Source organism: Lygodium microphyllum, chromosome 14, assembly GCF_053477565.2.
Source record: "Lygodium microphyllum isolate KBCC chromosome 14, Lygodium_microphyllum_v1.1.10, whole genome shotgun sequence".
Taxonomy (NCBI): Eukaryota; Viridiplantae; Streptophyta; class Polypodiopsida; order Schizaeales; family Lygodiaceae; genus Lygodium; species Lygodium microphyllum.
The window spans coordinates 66,370,378-66,388,707 of NC_141148.1; positions in this window are offsets into that span (position 1 = coordinate 66,370,378).

Consider the following 18,330-nt stretch of genomic DNA (forward strand, 5'->3'; position numbering starts at 1 on the left):
TAGAGAGATAGCCTTATCTTATCAACACACGAGGGAGAGAGATAGAGCTCAAGTACAAGAAGAAGATCTTGCTTAATGAGTTGTTCACAAGTACAACTAGTACACTCTCCTCTACCTTGAGAGTGACCTTTAGTTTGTTTAAATAGCCTCTAGATGTCTAGGGTTAGGGTTTCCCCTACCCTCTAGTTCATTCACACCTAGCTACCCTTATCCACCCTTGCATACATAGGGTTCACATGCTTATCTCTCAACATCCCCCCTCAATGCCAGAGTGGCATTGGACTACAAGACATGTTAATGACCCCCTCAAACAAAGTGGGATGCCTTTATAAATCAGGCCACAAGAGTTCTTATAGGTAGAGGATTTGTAGATCTAGAAAAATTGATCATTAGGTGGGTTGGAGACAAAGTTGGCCTCCAATTCTTTTGGTACTTCAAGTATGGTAGGACATTTACTAATAATATGCCCTGTCTTCTTACATTTTTTGCACTTCATTTTGTCAGGATATTTTTTCCAATAGTTGTTGACAAGATGTCCCTTTTTATTACAAAAGGAGCATTTAGTGGATATAGTATGAACCAAGAGTTGGTCATGGGATGTTGAAGTCAATGCCTGACTAGTGTTGCCTTCTTTTTTATTTCTTTTCTCCTCATCTAAACAAGATTGGAGGTGCTTTCCAAGGTTGGATTAGGGATATTTGTAAGAGTACTTACAAAGGTTGGAAATACCTTCTTTACAGCTTTCAAGACAAATTCAAATGGCATCTTCATCATGAATTGGAGCTTGAATTGAGGATAGTTGTGCCATGAGCCCCTTCATGTGAGAAATGAACTTACCTAGGTCTTCTCATTGTTGATAATCCAAGCTAAAAAATTCCATATTAAGGAAAATTTTAGATTTCTTTCCTTTAGCACCATAAAGCTTTTCAAGCTCATCCCATTTCTCCTTGGCAATGGAGAGTTGGTCAATGTGATGGATTAGGGATTTATCTAGATGAATCATGATTATGGATAGGGCTCCAAAGTGAGAGAAAGATGGTGTACACAAGAAGGAGAGAGAGAGCTCAAGTACAAGAAGAAGATCTTGCTTAATGAGTTATTCACAAGTACAACTAGTACACTCCTCTACCTTGAGAGTGACCTTTAGGCTATTTAAATAGCCTCTGAATGGCTAGGGTTAGGGTTTCCCTTGCCCTCTAGTTCATTCACACGTAGCTACCCTTATCCACCCTTGCATACATAGGGTTCACATGCCTATCTCTCAACACTAGTGCCCCTTATCACGCTATCCCAATCATCCCTCCTTTGACATGTTTGCCTAACACCCCTACTACCTCCTCAAGATTTATCAATTTGATTAACAATAAGCTACCTATAAAAAATGTTGGGGTTAGTTCACCCTCCATCATCCATGCTCCTTGAGCTCAAAACAATAGTGGAGGAGCCACATTTGTTGTTGCCCAAGTCACGCCTTCTATGACATGCATGCAAAATAGCCAACCTCATCAAACTCCATGCACAAACCCCTCTCCTACTCCACCAAATGTTTCTACAAGTATGACACTTTAAGCTCATAGTTAGATATTCTACTCTCAGATGTTTCTCGCAATAATAAAGTGGATGAACACAAATGGGATACTTTAGAGACTTGGACTCTAGTTGCAACAAAGTTACATTTTGATTACCTTAAAGACAAGGATATGATTTCTTCTAAAATCAAGAATAAGCATAAAAAATGGAAGTACAATGCACAGATGTGTGCCAAGGAGGGTGTTAAGAAATTAGGGGCTCAATGTTGCAATTGTTGAAATCAAGTCCTCAAAGATTGGAAGCCAATGTTATATTATAAAAGGGTGATTCCATCTAGTCACAATTTGTACTAGCAAATGGGGATTAAGGGGCTACCAACAACATTTGACCTTGATGTGTCAAGGCAATATATGAGACGTATGGGAGTTCTTGTGTAGTCAATCCTCATGGACTACTCATCGACAACAACAAGTTCACATTAGGTACATTATATTTATATGTTAAAATGACTTTCTCATTGCTAATGGTTATTTTTATAGGTGAAGAAAGAAACATGCTAATGGATTAGGATGATGAGGGGGACACAAGTGCAAGTAAGCAAGACAACTAGCCTACTAGGGGTGGTGAAGCCCCTAATATGGATGTTGCTACTACTTATGGAAATAGTCAAAGTAGCTATTTTGCTCCTCGTCTAGCAAAGAGAACAATTGGCAAGATAAAATGAAAAGGAATTAGAATGGCCTCCATGGTCTCTGCCTTGGAGGATGCTTCCAAAGCATTTATTGATCACTTTAAGAAGACAGAAAGCAAACAACTATAGTGCCAACAAGATCTCTTGAAGACTACAAGAGAAGAGTTCTTGAGTACTAGGGAGCTCAATAAGAAATGACTTGGACCATTGGAAAGAGTGAGAATAGAGCTAGAGACAAGTAGGGTACAACGTGAGAACAAAGGGTATGTTGCCATGTATCAACTTGCAAATGCTATCTCTCTGGGATAGTTTATGTAATGAATTGTAATGTGGATCCACCTCAATGAAGTGGCAGTTTACAATTTTGTGGTTTTCATGCAGTCTATATATGGTAGCTTGGATCTATGAGACATGTCCTTTTTGTGCTAATATTCTATGTTGGGACTAGACTTACCTATGCATTAATCCAATAAACCTTCTGATCTCGTGCAAAGGCTTTATATTGGTCTCACATCTCAACGAAAGGATCATGTTACATATTCTCGTTGCTTTGTTGGCATATATTGGTTGTCATAATGCTTTTACTAATCAAGACATGCTTCTTGGTGAAATTTTTTAATCTTTGTAAGAGAGTGGGTAGGATCACTTTTTGCAATAATATAATTAATGTCTTTCATATCACCTTCTTGTTCACAACTTTCATGGCTTTTCTCTCTTCTTTCTTATCTTTCTAGTCTTTATCTCTCCTTATCACTCATTATCTATCCTCTTTCTCTCTCTTCTCCTCTCCTTTCTCTCACCTCTCAGCTCTCTTATTGGCAAGTGGTATTAGAGCATAAGTCCATCATAAAAACCTATTTCAGACAGTATTGTAGGTACATGACATAAATTTTGACTAATAGTGACTTGCAGGTCTGCTACAGCTAGAGTGAGATCATGGCTAGAGGGATTCACAAGAGTTGGTGACAAAAATGGTGACCTCCATGCTATTTTAGTAGGTTGTGGTCAAGTTTTAGGCCAATTTTAAGGGTATTTTGGACTAAAGTGAGGTACCATGCATTAGTGGAGGCTAGAATTAGGGTTGCTTTTACAAGAGGACTATTCTTCTTCCTTTCAAGCTTTTCCTTTTGAGTTTCCATGGAAGAATGCAATCAACAATCCATCATATCTTTGACCTTGACTATCCATGGCCTCACAGGCTTACATAGTTGCATTCTATGACTCTATAGCTCCACATTCAACACCATTGCACCCATGTTTCTCTCATTGCCATCATGAGGTATAAGAGAGCTGGCAGGATAGACTCATCTAATCCACAAAAAAATTAGGTTGCAAGCTTATCAAGAGTCTTAGTCAACCCCAAACTTTACATCTCTCTCATGTGAAAATGGTTGCCTCACTTGCTTTCCAAATTGACATGCTTCACAAAATTTATGTAATTCTAAAACTTTTAATGTAGGCAAACCTCTAGCCAACCCTTTGGAGTGCATAGATTTCAACCTTTGTAGATTTGCATGTCCAATAGTTTGTGCCATATTTCAATATCTCCAACCACACCTTTTCCTTTAGCATACATAGTAGCATTTATAGCAAGAGTTTCAACATCCAAATTAAACATACAAAAATTCTTTTTCCTTTTGCAACCAACTTGCACTTATTATTGAAATGTTCAACAAAACACCCCTCTACATTAAATCTAACATACAACCCTTGCTCTACCATTTGACCAACAAATACCAAATTCTTTGTTATCGATGGAACATGTTAAATACTTTGTCTAACCATCGTGTAAGGACAATGAAACTTCTCTAATATGTGAAATGATGACACGTATCATCACCTATCTCTAGATAACTTGGGCTTTGTAAATCGTGCGTCTATCTCTAGATAACTATGTTTTGTGGGTTTTGTAAGTATGTAAAATGATGACATGTATTATCACCTATCTCTAGATAACTTGGCCTATTTATATGTGAATTTGTGGGTGGGAGTGGATAGAAATACTTATCCCAAGGATTCTTCCATAGGTAAAACTCTTAATTTTTTAAATATTCACGAGTATGCAAGATATGTTGGGGAAGGTTATAATGAGATGCTTGTCTATTGTACAAGGTTATGCTCTACATCTTGAACATACATGGCCCAAATGAACAAAATGAGAAAAAGCATTATTAATTGCACAAAAAAACATTTGTGATCTTACAAATAAGATTGACATTCTAGAAAATTCTATTAAGTCATTACAAGAAAAGTTAGCACACTTAAAGGAAATTCCAATAGGATTCAGAGAGAGGAAGAGACCATTAAAAAAGATAACTAGCTTGTGTGTGTGAGCAAAGAAAAGAAGACTAAATCTTGTAAAGAAATATGTCTCTAATATATCGAACATTAATATTCGAGAGAGTGAGGAGAGAATTCTTTTAAAAGAGACCGTGAATAATAATGATATTTTGAGGATTATTAAGTCACCTCAAAATGTGATTATAGAGTCTAAAGATCGGAGCAACTTGCACCCTACAAAGAGTCCCAACTAGAGACTCTATAGGTTTGAGTAAATTCAAAAATAAAGAAGATATATGGGCTCCCATTCTTTCAATTCCTCTTAGACATGTTCATATATGTACTTTGCATGCATAGATTAGAATAATTGACAAATTTCTCAAATTGCATCTCGATTATGCATACTTGATTAAGCCCTTGTCTTTATCAGATGAGTGTATTGACAAATATGAGGCATTACTCTCCAAAATAGGTTTTCATGAAGGTTAAGTTCACTTAAGAAAAGATCCAACACTTTTAGAGAAAAAGAAATATACCTTGGCTAATGTCTCAATGGGAAGCTCAAAAGCGAGATGCTTTTTAGGAATCCACAGGTGAGCGCATTACTTGGGGGCATTGGAGAGAGCTATGTGGAATAATGACAAATGTTGCAAGCACACCACGACTTGCCTTTCTAAGGATGGAGGTTTGGAGACCCCTTGATCTCTTTCTAAAGCTTCTCAAGTAACAAAAGACAACCTACACATATCTAAAAGGGTTCAAATGTTTGATTACAAATCTTGTTCAAGCAATAAAGGAGGCATGGGGAGAGAAGTATATCACATTTTATTTGGTAAGAGAGAATATTTAATCCAAGTTTTCTTTTGATAAATTTTCCAATGGTGTAAAATGATTGTTACTCTCTTGTATTTGCAGCATATCCCTCATATCCATGGGCCTTACTTTGTGGAGGAGCAGGGCCCCCTACCAACGTATAGCGGGCAAGGTATGGAAAAATCTCATTATCAAGCACATACAAGTTCTTTTCAAAGCACAAGACATGGAGGAGGAGTTATATTTTAAAAAAAGCTATTGAGGAGATATTCAACTGGTCTTTTTGACGGCAGCTTCAAAGAATGAATACTAAAAATGACAATGAAACTTGAGAATTCATAGTATTTTTCAGGATAGAAAAGTTCAAAGATAGCTCTCAAGAGCCTTTACATCTTCCTCCTCCTCAAGGATCTTTCCTCTATAATGTAGAGATTTTCTTCTCTTGTAGCCAACTATCGATTTTATATTAGTTTGATTTGCTACCAAAGCATAAGATAAAAGGGCCAAAAAGTATCCTACTCTAGAAGTAGAGAAACCAAGAACATAACCAAAAATCCTAATTGCTTATGTCTTCTCTAAAAACATCACCTTCTGTGCATTATACTGTAACCCAGAGAAACCAAGTAGCCTTGTAAGTGCCTTGATATATAGTATAGGCATGTTGCTTCCTCTGAGAAGATGCTATGGAATACCAAGAAAACATGGGGATCAATCCTTACCAAGTAATGGCCAAGTGCAACATTTTTGAATGAATTAATACCAGCTCTCGATCCTTTCCCCGCCCCCAAGAAGTTATCAAAACCTTGAATCTCCAACTGCAAAAAAGATAAATTTCACATGAAAGTTGAAATAAAAAATATTAATGTATCCTACAAAATTGGAGATAATAGTTCCAATTGATTTTCATCATTCTCTAGCTTAGTTGGATTCCATATATTATTTGATGATTGTGCCTCATTGTTATCTTCCAATTCTTTAACATACTCTGACTCCTTTCTTCCAAAATTGGAAATTCCAAGTCAATCTTGAAGACTGTTGAACTCCTCATCAATGATCCCAACTCTTTCTCAACATCCTTTGCCTTGAAAGGGTATTCCCTGCATCAATAAACTTGACATCTGTAATTTCAATGTCCAGTTTAAGTAACTCTTCTTTTGATTCATTTTCGACATTAAAAATGCCATTTGTAGCATCTGAATCCTTTGCAATGATTGCTAAACAATAATCCTCCCCGAGATTGAAGAGCCTTTGGATGTCTAATAGCACTATGTATTTTCTTTATCCTTAATAGGTAAAGTTGGAAGACAAGGAACAATATAGAAAGAAGAGGAGTCACATACAATATCTACATTTACATGGTTTTCTTCAATTATGGTCTTAACTTTGAATTGGGCAACATCTAGTTTGTTAGCAATACATGCTTCTTGCTTGGGGTCCAAACATTCCTCTGCATCCTTCTCATTTGCCACCTCATCCAAAAGGCAAAAGCTAGAACATTTTGGTTCCTCCAATTGTTGTTCATCAAATTTGATAGGATATTTAACAAGAGTATACACAATGAATGCAATTGATTTTGACATAAGCTTGCATTTTCTAGAATGAGCAAAACAAAACAAATTTGGTGCACAAAACCTGTCAAGAGAATGAGATGCACACTTCCTTGTGAACAATGCCTTCTCTGAAGGTGAGCTCCCAATAGGTATATGAACATATTTCTTTGCATCCTTTTCAACCACAAGAAACACAAGACTTTCAAACTCAACAAAATCCTCCAGATTTTTTTTTTTGGCAAGCATTCAAGACATTATCAATATCCCAATCAGGGTTGAGAATATCCTTTGTAGTTCCATAGTATGATAACTCCATGTCATTTTGAAGAAGAAAGTCTAGGAGCCTTTCTAAGGGAAAAATCTCTATGATCTAAGACAATCCAGGAACCCTCAATGGTGACTTACCTTTGACTGGAGAATTCCTAGACATTCCCACACTTGTTGTTGAGAGCAAGGAGAAGAAGTAGTTCCAATTTTAGGAGAAAAGGCAGAATAACTACCAAAACCTCTGAAGAAAATCTTATTATTTTCATCTTTGGAGTGAACATATCTTGGGAGCCTACAAAATCTTTTGGTTCAGACATCAAATGATGCATGATATGGTGTGAATGGACAAAGCTGACCACATAGAGAATGCTTTCTCACTTAATATCATTGAATGTTAATATGGCACAAAAAAAAACTCGATTGCCTGACAAACAACACTTCTTTCTTTGTATCGTGATTCCCACAATAACTAAAATGAAATTACACCCAAAACAACACATGAAACTTGGAAATAGATTAAGAGGACTGAAACAATTTGAGTGCAAAATTTGGTAAGAAAGCCAAAATATTCTTTGTAACACATATTTATAGACAACGAGAGGGATTTTCCACATGGATGCTTGTGGCAACCCTAGCCAATAATACAATGCCATGTGTCACGTACCTCACAATTATATAAGACTAATCTTGGCTTACATGGCTCATTTTAGACACCCACAATACGATGCAAACAACAACCCCTCCAGAATTACCTCTCTTGCCTTCCGTGCTATATCTACTTTGCTTTTGCGTGTGCTTGTTTGCTGGTAAATGATATGGAGAGAGGAGACCTCTTGCAGTGCTAACACTTCTCCACCATTACATCGTATTGGCTCCTCAAGATACAAAGAGAGACCACCTCCCCCAAGGCTTATACCGAGTCCTTCCATGATATCGAGCAAGATAAACTAATATGAAGGTAAGAACAACAAGGATTGTGTCTTTCTTACATTTTCTTCTTCACGTTCGCAATCACAATATGGAGCGAATAGCTCTTGAACCATGTCACAGTGCCATCGACTCTCGCGCCATATTTGTAGTCCACGATACGATGTGAATAGGCCTTTTGCAAGATCGTGGTTCCCTCCTCTCGTGTCGTATTTGTAGTCCACAATACGGCACGAATAGGTCCTTTGTAGGATTATGGTTCCCTCCTCTCATATCATATCTGCAGTAGTCCAAAATTCACACCTATGTAGTCCACGATATGGTGCAAAGAGGCCTTTTGTAGGATCATAGGTCCGTTTCATATCTATAGTCCACAATACGGCATGAATACATCTTTTGTCGGATCACTGTTGCTCATCCCATGCCATATCTTACCTTGTGTGGTTTGTATTTTTTGATTGGTCTACCTGTCATTTTCTAGTAGGTGATGGCAAGGACAGAGCAAACATAGTAAGGAACGTCTATATAGACAGCAAGGATAGTGAGGAAGAGACAAGGCCATCAGTTGTTCCACGAGCTTTCCCTCCTGAGATCCCTCCTACCCTTGGTTTTCCTCAGTCTCTTGCCATGCAATGAAAGCAATCTAGTGTAGAGAGTGTGTTCTCCTCCTACCCATGGCAAGCTCCATGTTATTAATAACTAGCCCTATGATCTTGTTGGACAATCCTCTCCTATAACTGCCAAGTTTCCACAACCTCCCTTAGAGCACCTATTCAGCAACAAACAGAGCAACCTCGACCATCTATTGCTCATGGAGGAGACCATCCAATCCCAAGAGAAAGAGAAGTTTTGAATTTATTATGTTCAAAAGTGTTTTAGTGATATAAGGAAGGCATAGAGAGCTACACAAAAACGTCATTCCAAAGACAGCTTTATCATAGTTGTCAATGACATTTATGATAGATTATCAAGGGTATCCATTGAAACTGGCATGCAAAAGAAATGGTAGCTTACATTTATTCTTTGTCTTTAGGAGAGGTAGATGAAAACTTTGTTATAGAATTTATGAATTGTGCTTACATTGTTGATGTTCATGCTCATAGGGTGACCTTGATAAACAAAGATTTTGGTATGGTTAGTAGAATTAGGTATAGGTTTTGACAAGCTATTGAGGGCCTTGCCCACTAAACTAATTAAAAAATCCTTTGAGATTCTTAATGTTCTGCCAAAATTGTTCATGAGAGTGCAAGGGCCAAAGATCGAGAAGGTGACATATCTATACCCAACAAAGACTACATTCCAACAAGAGTTTGTCCAATAAGAAAAACCGCACGAGATTATAGAATCTGAGGATGAAGTTTACAAGAGAAAAATTAGTGTCATTGGCTGTGTCAATTATAAGAGAATGGATGAGTTGTATGGGTAAATGGTTGTGACTATTTCTTGCACTTCTGAGAAAGAGGACTATCTTAGTATATCTCCTGAGGACAAGTCCATGCTTGTTAAAAAAGATATTCAATTGTCATATTCTATAGTCTTTTGTTGCATAAGGTAAGACATTTTGACTCTTGAAATTTTTAGTATACGGAATGATGGTGTTGTTCATTGCAAATCACACTCCTTTGTTTTTGCTATTAGTTTTCGGGAGTTGATTGCTTCTCTCAACCAAAAAATCTCTAAAAGTATATTTATTGTGGATCCACTGTTATTAGTGGAATTATTTTCAAGATCTAGTTCAAACATAGAAATATTTTTCAAAGCGTTTGATTCAATCACAGACTACCATATTTTTTCCTTATGTCAAAAGGTATGTAATTTTACAAAAGGGTTAATGTATGCTTCTTTGTTGTATTTATTATTACTAACATTTCACTTTGCAGAGGACATTGGAGCCTCCTATATATTGATATACTCACCATAGAAATTATCTTCATGAACTCTCTTAGTGGTATCCATGGACAAAGTAAAAACGTGTGGTGAATAGAATACTGCTTGATTTTTGGTTAATTGTTTATTTTATTTGATGTTCTATTTTTGTAACATGTTTCCATTTGCATTGCTGGTAGGCTCATGGCTACCTTTTTGGACACCACATATGAGGATATTACCGATTCTCAAAAACCATATAGCTTTCTCCAACAAGAAGTACCCTTGCAAAGTGATATGCATATTTGTGGATGGAGTGTGATTTCAAATGTTTGTATGACAATAGATTCAAAGATACTCAAGATAGATAGGGTGAATGTAAGTATTTTTCATATTTTTTGTTTTTTTAGGAACCCTTTTTTGAGTTTTTTAACTTGTTACATTTTTTCTCATAGTGCTAAGGTTACACCGATTCATACATGTGGCTGATAAGGAAGTGATGTATTGAGTTAATTTTGGATAGGGAAATCACACTAGTCAATCCCCACTCCCCTCCACAAAAATCTTCAACTAAGAGTAAGGGCAAGGGCAAGTCATCTGAAAAGACTAGTAAGGTGAACTCCAAAAAGAAAGGAATGCCAACACTTTCTCCTACAGAGTCTCAACCATCTCCTCTTAGCTTGAAGAGAAGAGAGCAGAAGAAGTCACAATGCCAAAAGAAGATAAATAGATGAAAACATAAACTAAGAGGAATCCCCATTGTTATTTTCATTCTTATATATTTTCACTTCAATTTTGTAACTCTTCATTCAATGAAAAGCTTTTTATTCTATGTAAATATAATAAATGTTTTCATATTTATGGCTCAAAACTTACAATTGTGGGAGGCAAGCAACTCATACAAGAGAAAGATCATTTAGCTATTTTCCCAATTGTTTTACCATTGAGTTTGAACTTATATCCAGGGGATGTACTATCTAGCAGCTCCAAGGTATCCCTTACATCCTTAAGACTCCAATTAGAAGTGATATTTAGCTCCTTTTATTCTTAATGTGCTATAACTTGTACCTTACGTTTGAAAGGCATGCAATTTGTATCATAATCCAAGGGAATCCAAATGTGTAGTTTAAGTTTGTATCTCCTATAATCGAAGCCCAAAGCAAGAGTTTGTCATGCGATGCTATGACACAAAGACAAGGATTAGGGGCATACAATACACCTCATGGTATCGCCCTTATGGTCATACTCTCTAGATTTCCAAATCCTTCCTATAATTTTGTTTAGTTCCTCTTTTGCAAAATTTATAATTAGCCAAGATACTTTTTTCCTTTGTAAATTTTCTATTTTGAAGCAGGTCACAAAGATATGCAAGGGTATAAACTATGACAAGCGTATTCTTCTTGAGATCCTTCTAGCCGTCATAGAATTTTGAATATCTTGACATATTTTGAATTTAAAACTATGCATTGTTGTCTTATCAAGAATGTCATTTACAATGTGTTTGCTAGGAAACACGTTCATTTCGAGGCAAGTGCATATCCTTGGCTATGTAAATATGTTGCACTTTGACAAATCACCCTTCATGTGTAATTTTGAAAGCAATGATACGCCCCTTCTAGTGATGCTTTATATCCTCTTGTTTTCTTCTTTTCACCTTGTGAGAGCCCTTGCAAGAGGGCAGCATGGTAGCCAAATCATTTATGTAAAAGATTTTTGGCTCCAAATTTTCGTCATCTCCTTGGCTATAATATAGATAGTGTAGGAGTTTACTAGACGAGAAGGGTGCCTTCTGGATGCCATACTTAGATTGAATTTGCAAAGAAAGAAGCTCACCGAGAAAGGTGAATAAGCAGAGAAAGAAGCTTACTGAGAAAAAATAATGAACTAAAAAGGACTATATTAAGAAGACTAATGAAAATATATTGGATGCCAAAAAAATCTCAATTTTTAAAAAAGTCATTATTAACTTTAAAACATCTTTATCATGTTCTTTGTCAGATTTTATAAGTAAATAAGGACTTCGGTACTACAAACATGTCAAACTTTGGAGATTTTGGCTAAAAAGGAGAAGAGAATCATGAACTGGACTCTACTATCTCCAAAAAGGAGGAGACAAGAATACCATATTCTTACACATATGGAAAAATCTCTTTGGCCCTTTTCTTAATCCCATAATTATAAAAGTGCATTTTTGAAGCGTTTTTGGCCCTAGCTCTATTCTACCATCCACCCTTTCCTCTAGAGCCCCCCCCTACCTCTACAATTAGCATGATCTCCTGAAGTTTGCATATAACAAAACTATTGATTTAACCTAGTTTGTTGGTTACATCAAAGATGTCTCGTACTATGGCCCCTTGAAGAGGATTTGCCATGTCCCCTTCTTCTTGAACTTGAGCAAAATGTTTGGACTTGTTCACTACTTCTTTCAAATGATTCACCTTGCATATTAATCTCTTCAGTGATCATGAGAGAGATTAACTCATCAGAATTTGGAAACAACTTCCATACATATGTAGAAGTAACATAAAATTTCTAGGCCTTCTCATTATTAAGGCCACCTAAAGTAGATGAAAGCAAATCATCATCATTAGGCATTGCATCAATAGGTGTTAAGGTATCTGTAATGGTTCTCACATTCAAAACATACTCATTTATAGATATCTTCCCTTTATTCAAGGTATTTAACTCTTGCTTGGGTTGAATCTTTCATGCCTTTGTATTCATGCCTTTGTATTCTGAAAACATATTCTCAAAATTTGTCCTAGATACACGTGAACATTTTATATTTTTATATACCCCAATATAGTATTATCAATGATTGCAAATAGCCAATACATTACTTTTTTATCTTTTTCATTCTATTCTTTCCACACCTTTATCTCTTTTGTAGTTGTAGAATTACTTAGCTCTGGTTCTTTTTCTTCACCTAAAATAAACTCATAAAGTCATTTTTCAATAAAGAAATTCATTACATAGAACATCCATGACGGGTAATTATTCTTGTCTAGCTTCTTGATGATAGGATTTTCACTATTCGTAGCCATTATCACACAATTGAGTACCAAACAGTAAGCAAAACTTCTACAATCCTTCACAAAAATATGCACAGTAATAAACCATGCAATATTTTTCATTAACTTCTCAACAATATATACAATTTGCAACTTATTTGCAAATAAACATTGTTTGCTTCTTGACAAATATCTCACAACTTATACATTTGGAATATGTAGAATATATATTGTTTTCATTGCACACCAAATTGAAATTTTTGCTTTGCCCTACTTCCAATGCCTCCACTGGCACTATCCAAGGGAAAGAAAGAGAGAATGGGATAGCTTCTTATTGACTTCTTTCTTTCTTGAATCCTTACTCCTTCTCCTTTACTTCAATCTTTAAAATTAGCCTCTCTCCGCATGGCTTTGATACCTACCTTCAGTTGGCATATGAGAAAGCTAGAGAAAATCTTAAGTATATGGCCTATTATATCTTGCAAACAAATAACTCAACTCATATGAGAAACATAAAAAACACTCTCGGTTGTTAGAGCTCGACTTTAGACTATTGCTCAAGAGTGATCATAATTAAGGCCTTAGTAACTCAACTCGTCTTCTATCCTTTTTCATTTGGGAGATCTCTGACTTTGACTCTTGGTCACTCACACAACAACTTTGCTAGAATAGAACCTAATATGCAATATAATCTAGTATAATCCCTAGCTTCTATTACATAGAATTCTAGATAAAGCTCAAGAGGGGACTAAAACATGGATAGGCTTCTTGTTTGTTTTTACTCGTGATTAAGACTCATTACATAGAGCTTTGGAGTAAGCTTATGATTGGATGGTTCCACCAATATTCACATGATTGTGAGAAAGAGTATTATGTGTTACTGAAATGTAGCTTATATCATAGAGGAAAGACCACTAGCTAACTAAGATGCTATAACACAAGCAAGCTTTGATATAAAGTTTATAATTATGAAATATAGGAGAAGGGCATATATCATGAAGGATCCAATAATAATCCATGTGCTAGCAACTAGAGACAGTTGAACTTTTGGATTCAAGAAATGTATCAGAGATGGAATTGTATTGACACCAAGTCTCTTCAAATAGGTTGAAATCTTTTATCATCATTTGTAGTTTCTCAACCTTCTCCTTGAGATCATTCTTGTCCTCTCTTTAATCACACTGATTTAGCACCCTTGTAGCCATTCTATTCCATAGACCCCATCTTCACATTGAAGCTCTATCACATGTAGTTATAAGACCATTCTTCATCATCATAGAGACCATGACTTTCTCCCCTATATCACCAATTGCTGCCTTCCATGCTTTGACCTAGCTGCAGCACCTCCTTGGCAACATGCATTTTCTCACCATCCTAGGACTTGAGGATGGCTTTGTCTTAAACCTGGCTTATTTCTCAATAACCTAGTATGTAGGGCACACCATCCTAACACATTATCTCCATGGAATCATCACCCTTTCGATGCTATTGAACTCATGTCACATTGATGAAGTGGAAATTCATGGCTATTATCATTAATTAACTTTGTTTTAGTAGCTATCGTGTGGATGTACTATCGTGTGGATGTACTATCGATTTTTGCTTCACAATTAATCAAGTGAGTAAATGGATTCTTGATCATTGTCACTACATCTATCATTGTATGCATGGCCTTGGAAGAGTCATCATGAGAATCCATCAAAGTTTCTAGTTTGTTTTCCATGTTATAGCACTCATTGTCTACTCTCCAACATAGTTTTTGGCCCATCTACTCTCCCCTCTTTGATGTCTGCATGACTACAGGCTGATAAGCCTTTGCCCCATGAGCAATAACTTGGTCACACTATTGAATTGTACGTCCGTTGTCCCTTTTGTAGTGTAGCAATCATGAAGTTGAAGCTAAGGTGTGCAAAACATACAGTCCCTCTCTCTTGATGTGATGACCAACAATGAGGATCCTCTTTTTGGTTTTGTAGCTCCCCTCTTTTTTTATAGTCCCCTCCTCTCATCATCACATGGTCTTCCCTTTTTCCTTCCCTTTCTCTACCACCCTTCATGCCGAATCTCCTTCAAGTGCTCATTGAAAGGCTAATTGTAGTCTCTTTCCTTATGTTTGCTTTTCCAGTCTTCTCGTCCTTTACCATGTTGAGTGTTGAAATGACTTGTTTTTTGGCTGATTTTTGTTGTTTTTGAGAGCTGAATGGTTGATTTTATGAGATGATTGATTGATTAGGAAGTGGTTTGAGAGTGTTTTAGATGATATTGATTGTGTTTTGGAAGATTATGATGTTTTGTTGATGGTTCTGTGATGTTTTGATAGGTTCTGATTGGTTCTGTATACCTTCTGTTTTGTTCTGTTTTGGTCTGTTTTTGTTCTGATTGTCTTCTGTAAGGAGGGATGGAGTATTGATTGATGAAGAATGAGATATTTTGAAAGCTTATTGAATGTTTTGTGAGAGTTTGAAATGGTTTGAGAGTGAGTTATGTGGTTTTGATGACCTTCTGTAACCTTTTGTAGGTCTTCTGTAGAGCTTCTGCTTCTGTTCTGTTTCTGTTCTGTTCTGTACTGTAACTGTTCTGGTACTGTTCTGTAGACTGTTCTGTAAGTGTTCTGTGGAATGTATGTGTGATTTTGGGAAAGTTTTCTAGCCTTGGAAAGAGGTGAATACAAGTGCAAAAGAGCTGAAAGAAGTGGAAGAAGTAGCTGCTGAAGACTTAAGAGAAGACTAGAGTGAAGTGACAGTAGTGAGCTATGAAGAGACACTGTAGTGGCTCTGGTGACCCTTCATATCAGACATACCTCTTGGGAGGGGTATCCACGACCTAAGAGTGATTATTGAGAGTAATTTTGAGAGATTGTAGTGAGGATATGATGTATTATTGATGGAGTGTGTGAGAGAGAGTCAGAGATAGCCAATTCTACAGAAACAAAGTGATTGTATATGAGAGATTGAGAGAGAAGACTATGAAGATATTGAAGATGAATACTATGTGATGTATTTCCATTCAAAGATGGTGTATTTTTTTGTTTTCTTTGTGATATTGATGGATTTTGTGAAGATGTTGAAGAATATGGTTGATTCTATTAAAAACCGTGGGAGATTTACATGATGCTGCATGAAGATTTGTTGTGCCTGGTGTTCTTTTCTTCATTGTGATCATATGAAACATAATAAACAAGCTTGTTGATGTTACAAGATAGATTTTCTTGCAAGAGAATTCCCTTTTCCTTGGTGTTCTTCTTGGGGCTCCATGTTTTTGGTGCGCAGCCGGGGAAACTTGCCATTAACAAGCACCAAAAGAGGCTGAAAATGAAGGAATTGGCATTGCCAAGAAGAGAAGAATTCAATGGATGTTTGTAAAGTTCCTTCTTCCACTGAAGAGTTGGAATTCCTCATAATCAAAGCCACTTTCCACAAGAAGTTCATCCCACAATGGCGAAAACACATCACCATCATGATGCGTGCTCTATGTGGTGGACAGTTTCCTCTTCCTGTTGAAACAGCAAAAACTTGCATCTTGGTGGCAAACTGTTTGGAAAAAAACTGGAGCAGAAACAGAGAGAATGACCATCCATGGAAGATTTGGCATTCATTGAGAAGTTTCCAGACAACATCAAGTGGGAGATTGTGAAGAAGCTTCAGGAGTCTTGGTCTGTAGAGGTTCACAAAGACAAGAAGGAAAAGAGTTGGAATTTGTTCGTGGATGCTCAACAGCAAGATACATGGGATGCTTGGTGTACTGATAATCTTCTGTTTGTTCAATTAGCAACCCATTGGAAGTTGGTAGACAGAGTGTTTTTCACAACATACACTATTGAAACCATCAGAAGCTGGCATTACTATGATGATGGCACCACCACCATGCTCAGACGTATGCATTTTGACACCTTCAGAACCGAATACCTTCCCCTGTGCAGTGGCATGAAAGCAGAATTCAGGGACGTTGAAAAGAAAGAAGTAGAAGAAATGTTGGCAAGAGAGTCCTCCAAAGACTGAAGCCTTCTGTTAACCCTCTGTGGAGCACTAACAACATAGTGGAGTCAACCCCCTGATGAATGACGCCATAAAAAGGCAAGCGTTAGAACGAGTCCAGAGGTACGTAAGAAGAGAGAAAGCAAGAATCAGAGCCGAGAGCGAGCTCGCAGCAGAAGCCGCCTTTGACACCCTTGCGGAACTCTTTACAGAAGTCCCAATGGCACATCAAGCCCTTCCTCCTCCTGCTGGAGGTCCACTTCCAAGCCAGATCCGTCCTGGAAATATTGATGACAGGCCAGCGAATGTAGTCCCATTGCCAGTTTTTAAGGGAGAGTACAATGAAGACCCCGATCTTCATGTAGCAGAGTTTATGGTAGCGTGTGTGGCTAACAATGCCAGAACCCCTGAGCATTGGTTAGCAATATTCCCCGCCACTTTCAAGGGCGCGGCGTTTCAGTGGTATGAGAGACAAGCAGCAGGAACTTTTGGCACATGGGACGACCTGAAGTTGGCCTTCCTCACTAAATTGAGGCGTGAAGGTTTTGAAGAGCGGATGAGAGAGGAATTCATGAACCTAAGTCAGTCCTCTGGAGAAAGAGTAGAAGCCTATGTCTCACGAATGGAATCCATCCTGAAGAGATGGACTAACCATAATCTAGATGATGGCATTCAGAAGGGAGTGTTTCTCAGAGGATTACAACCAGAAGTCCGTAAGTTTGTGGAGCTACAAAGACCAGCCACCCTGCAAGCTGCAACAGAAGGTGCAAGACTGTACGATGAAGTGGAAGCTAGATTAGCAATGAATACAGGAAGAGGAGTCCTACCTCCTCTGGTGCCAGGAATGATGTACCCACCAAATGCAGTCCCAGGGACTGTTCCCTATCCCTACCAACAGATGCCCCCGGTATCACAGTACAGTGCACCAAATCCACAGTGGCCACAATCCATGCCTCAAATGGTGGTTCCACCACAACAACCATGGTCTCAACCAATTTCCTCAATGCCAAATCAGCAGCAACAGTGGAACCCTACCAACTGGAGTCAACAGCCAACAGTTCAAACAGGAGCTCTGAATCAGAACCAGAACAGAGACCCCTCTGTACTAGCCCAACCCGTTTATGCAGTGATTACAGAGACTCCTCAAAACCCTCCTGTCAGTACGTCTGGAGGAGAAAGCTTGAAGGATTATTTATCCAACTCAGTTGCAAACATAAAAAAAGAGTTGATGGATGTGATTACAGAGCAACTACAGACGCTGAAAGTGAACACAGCGAGCATATCCAACGTTTCGGGAGCAGGAAGAGATGTGATGCGGTCAAATACTTGGTGTGGTAAGTGTCATCAAGCAGGCCATTTAGCCACTGAATGTTCACGGAAACCAACCATCCCTGGAGCCTTCTGTTCCTACTGTTTGCGGA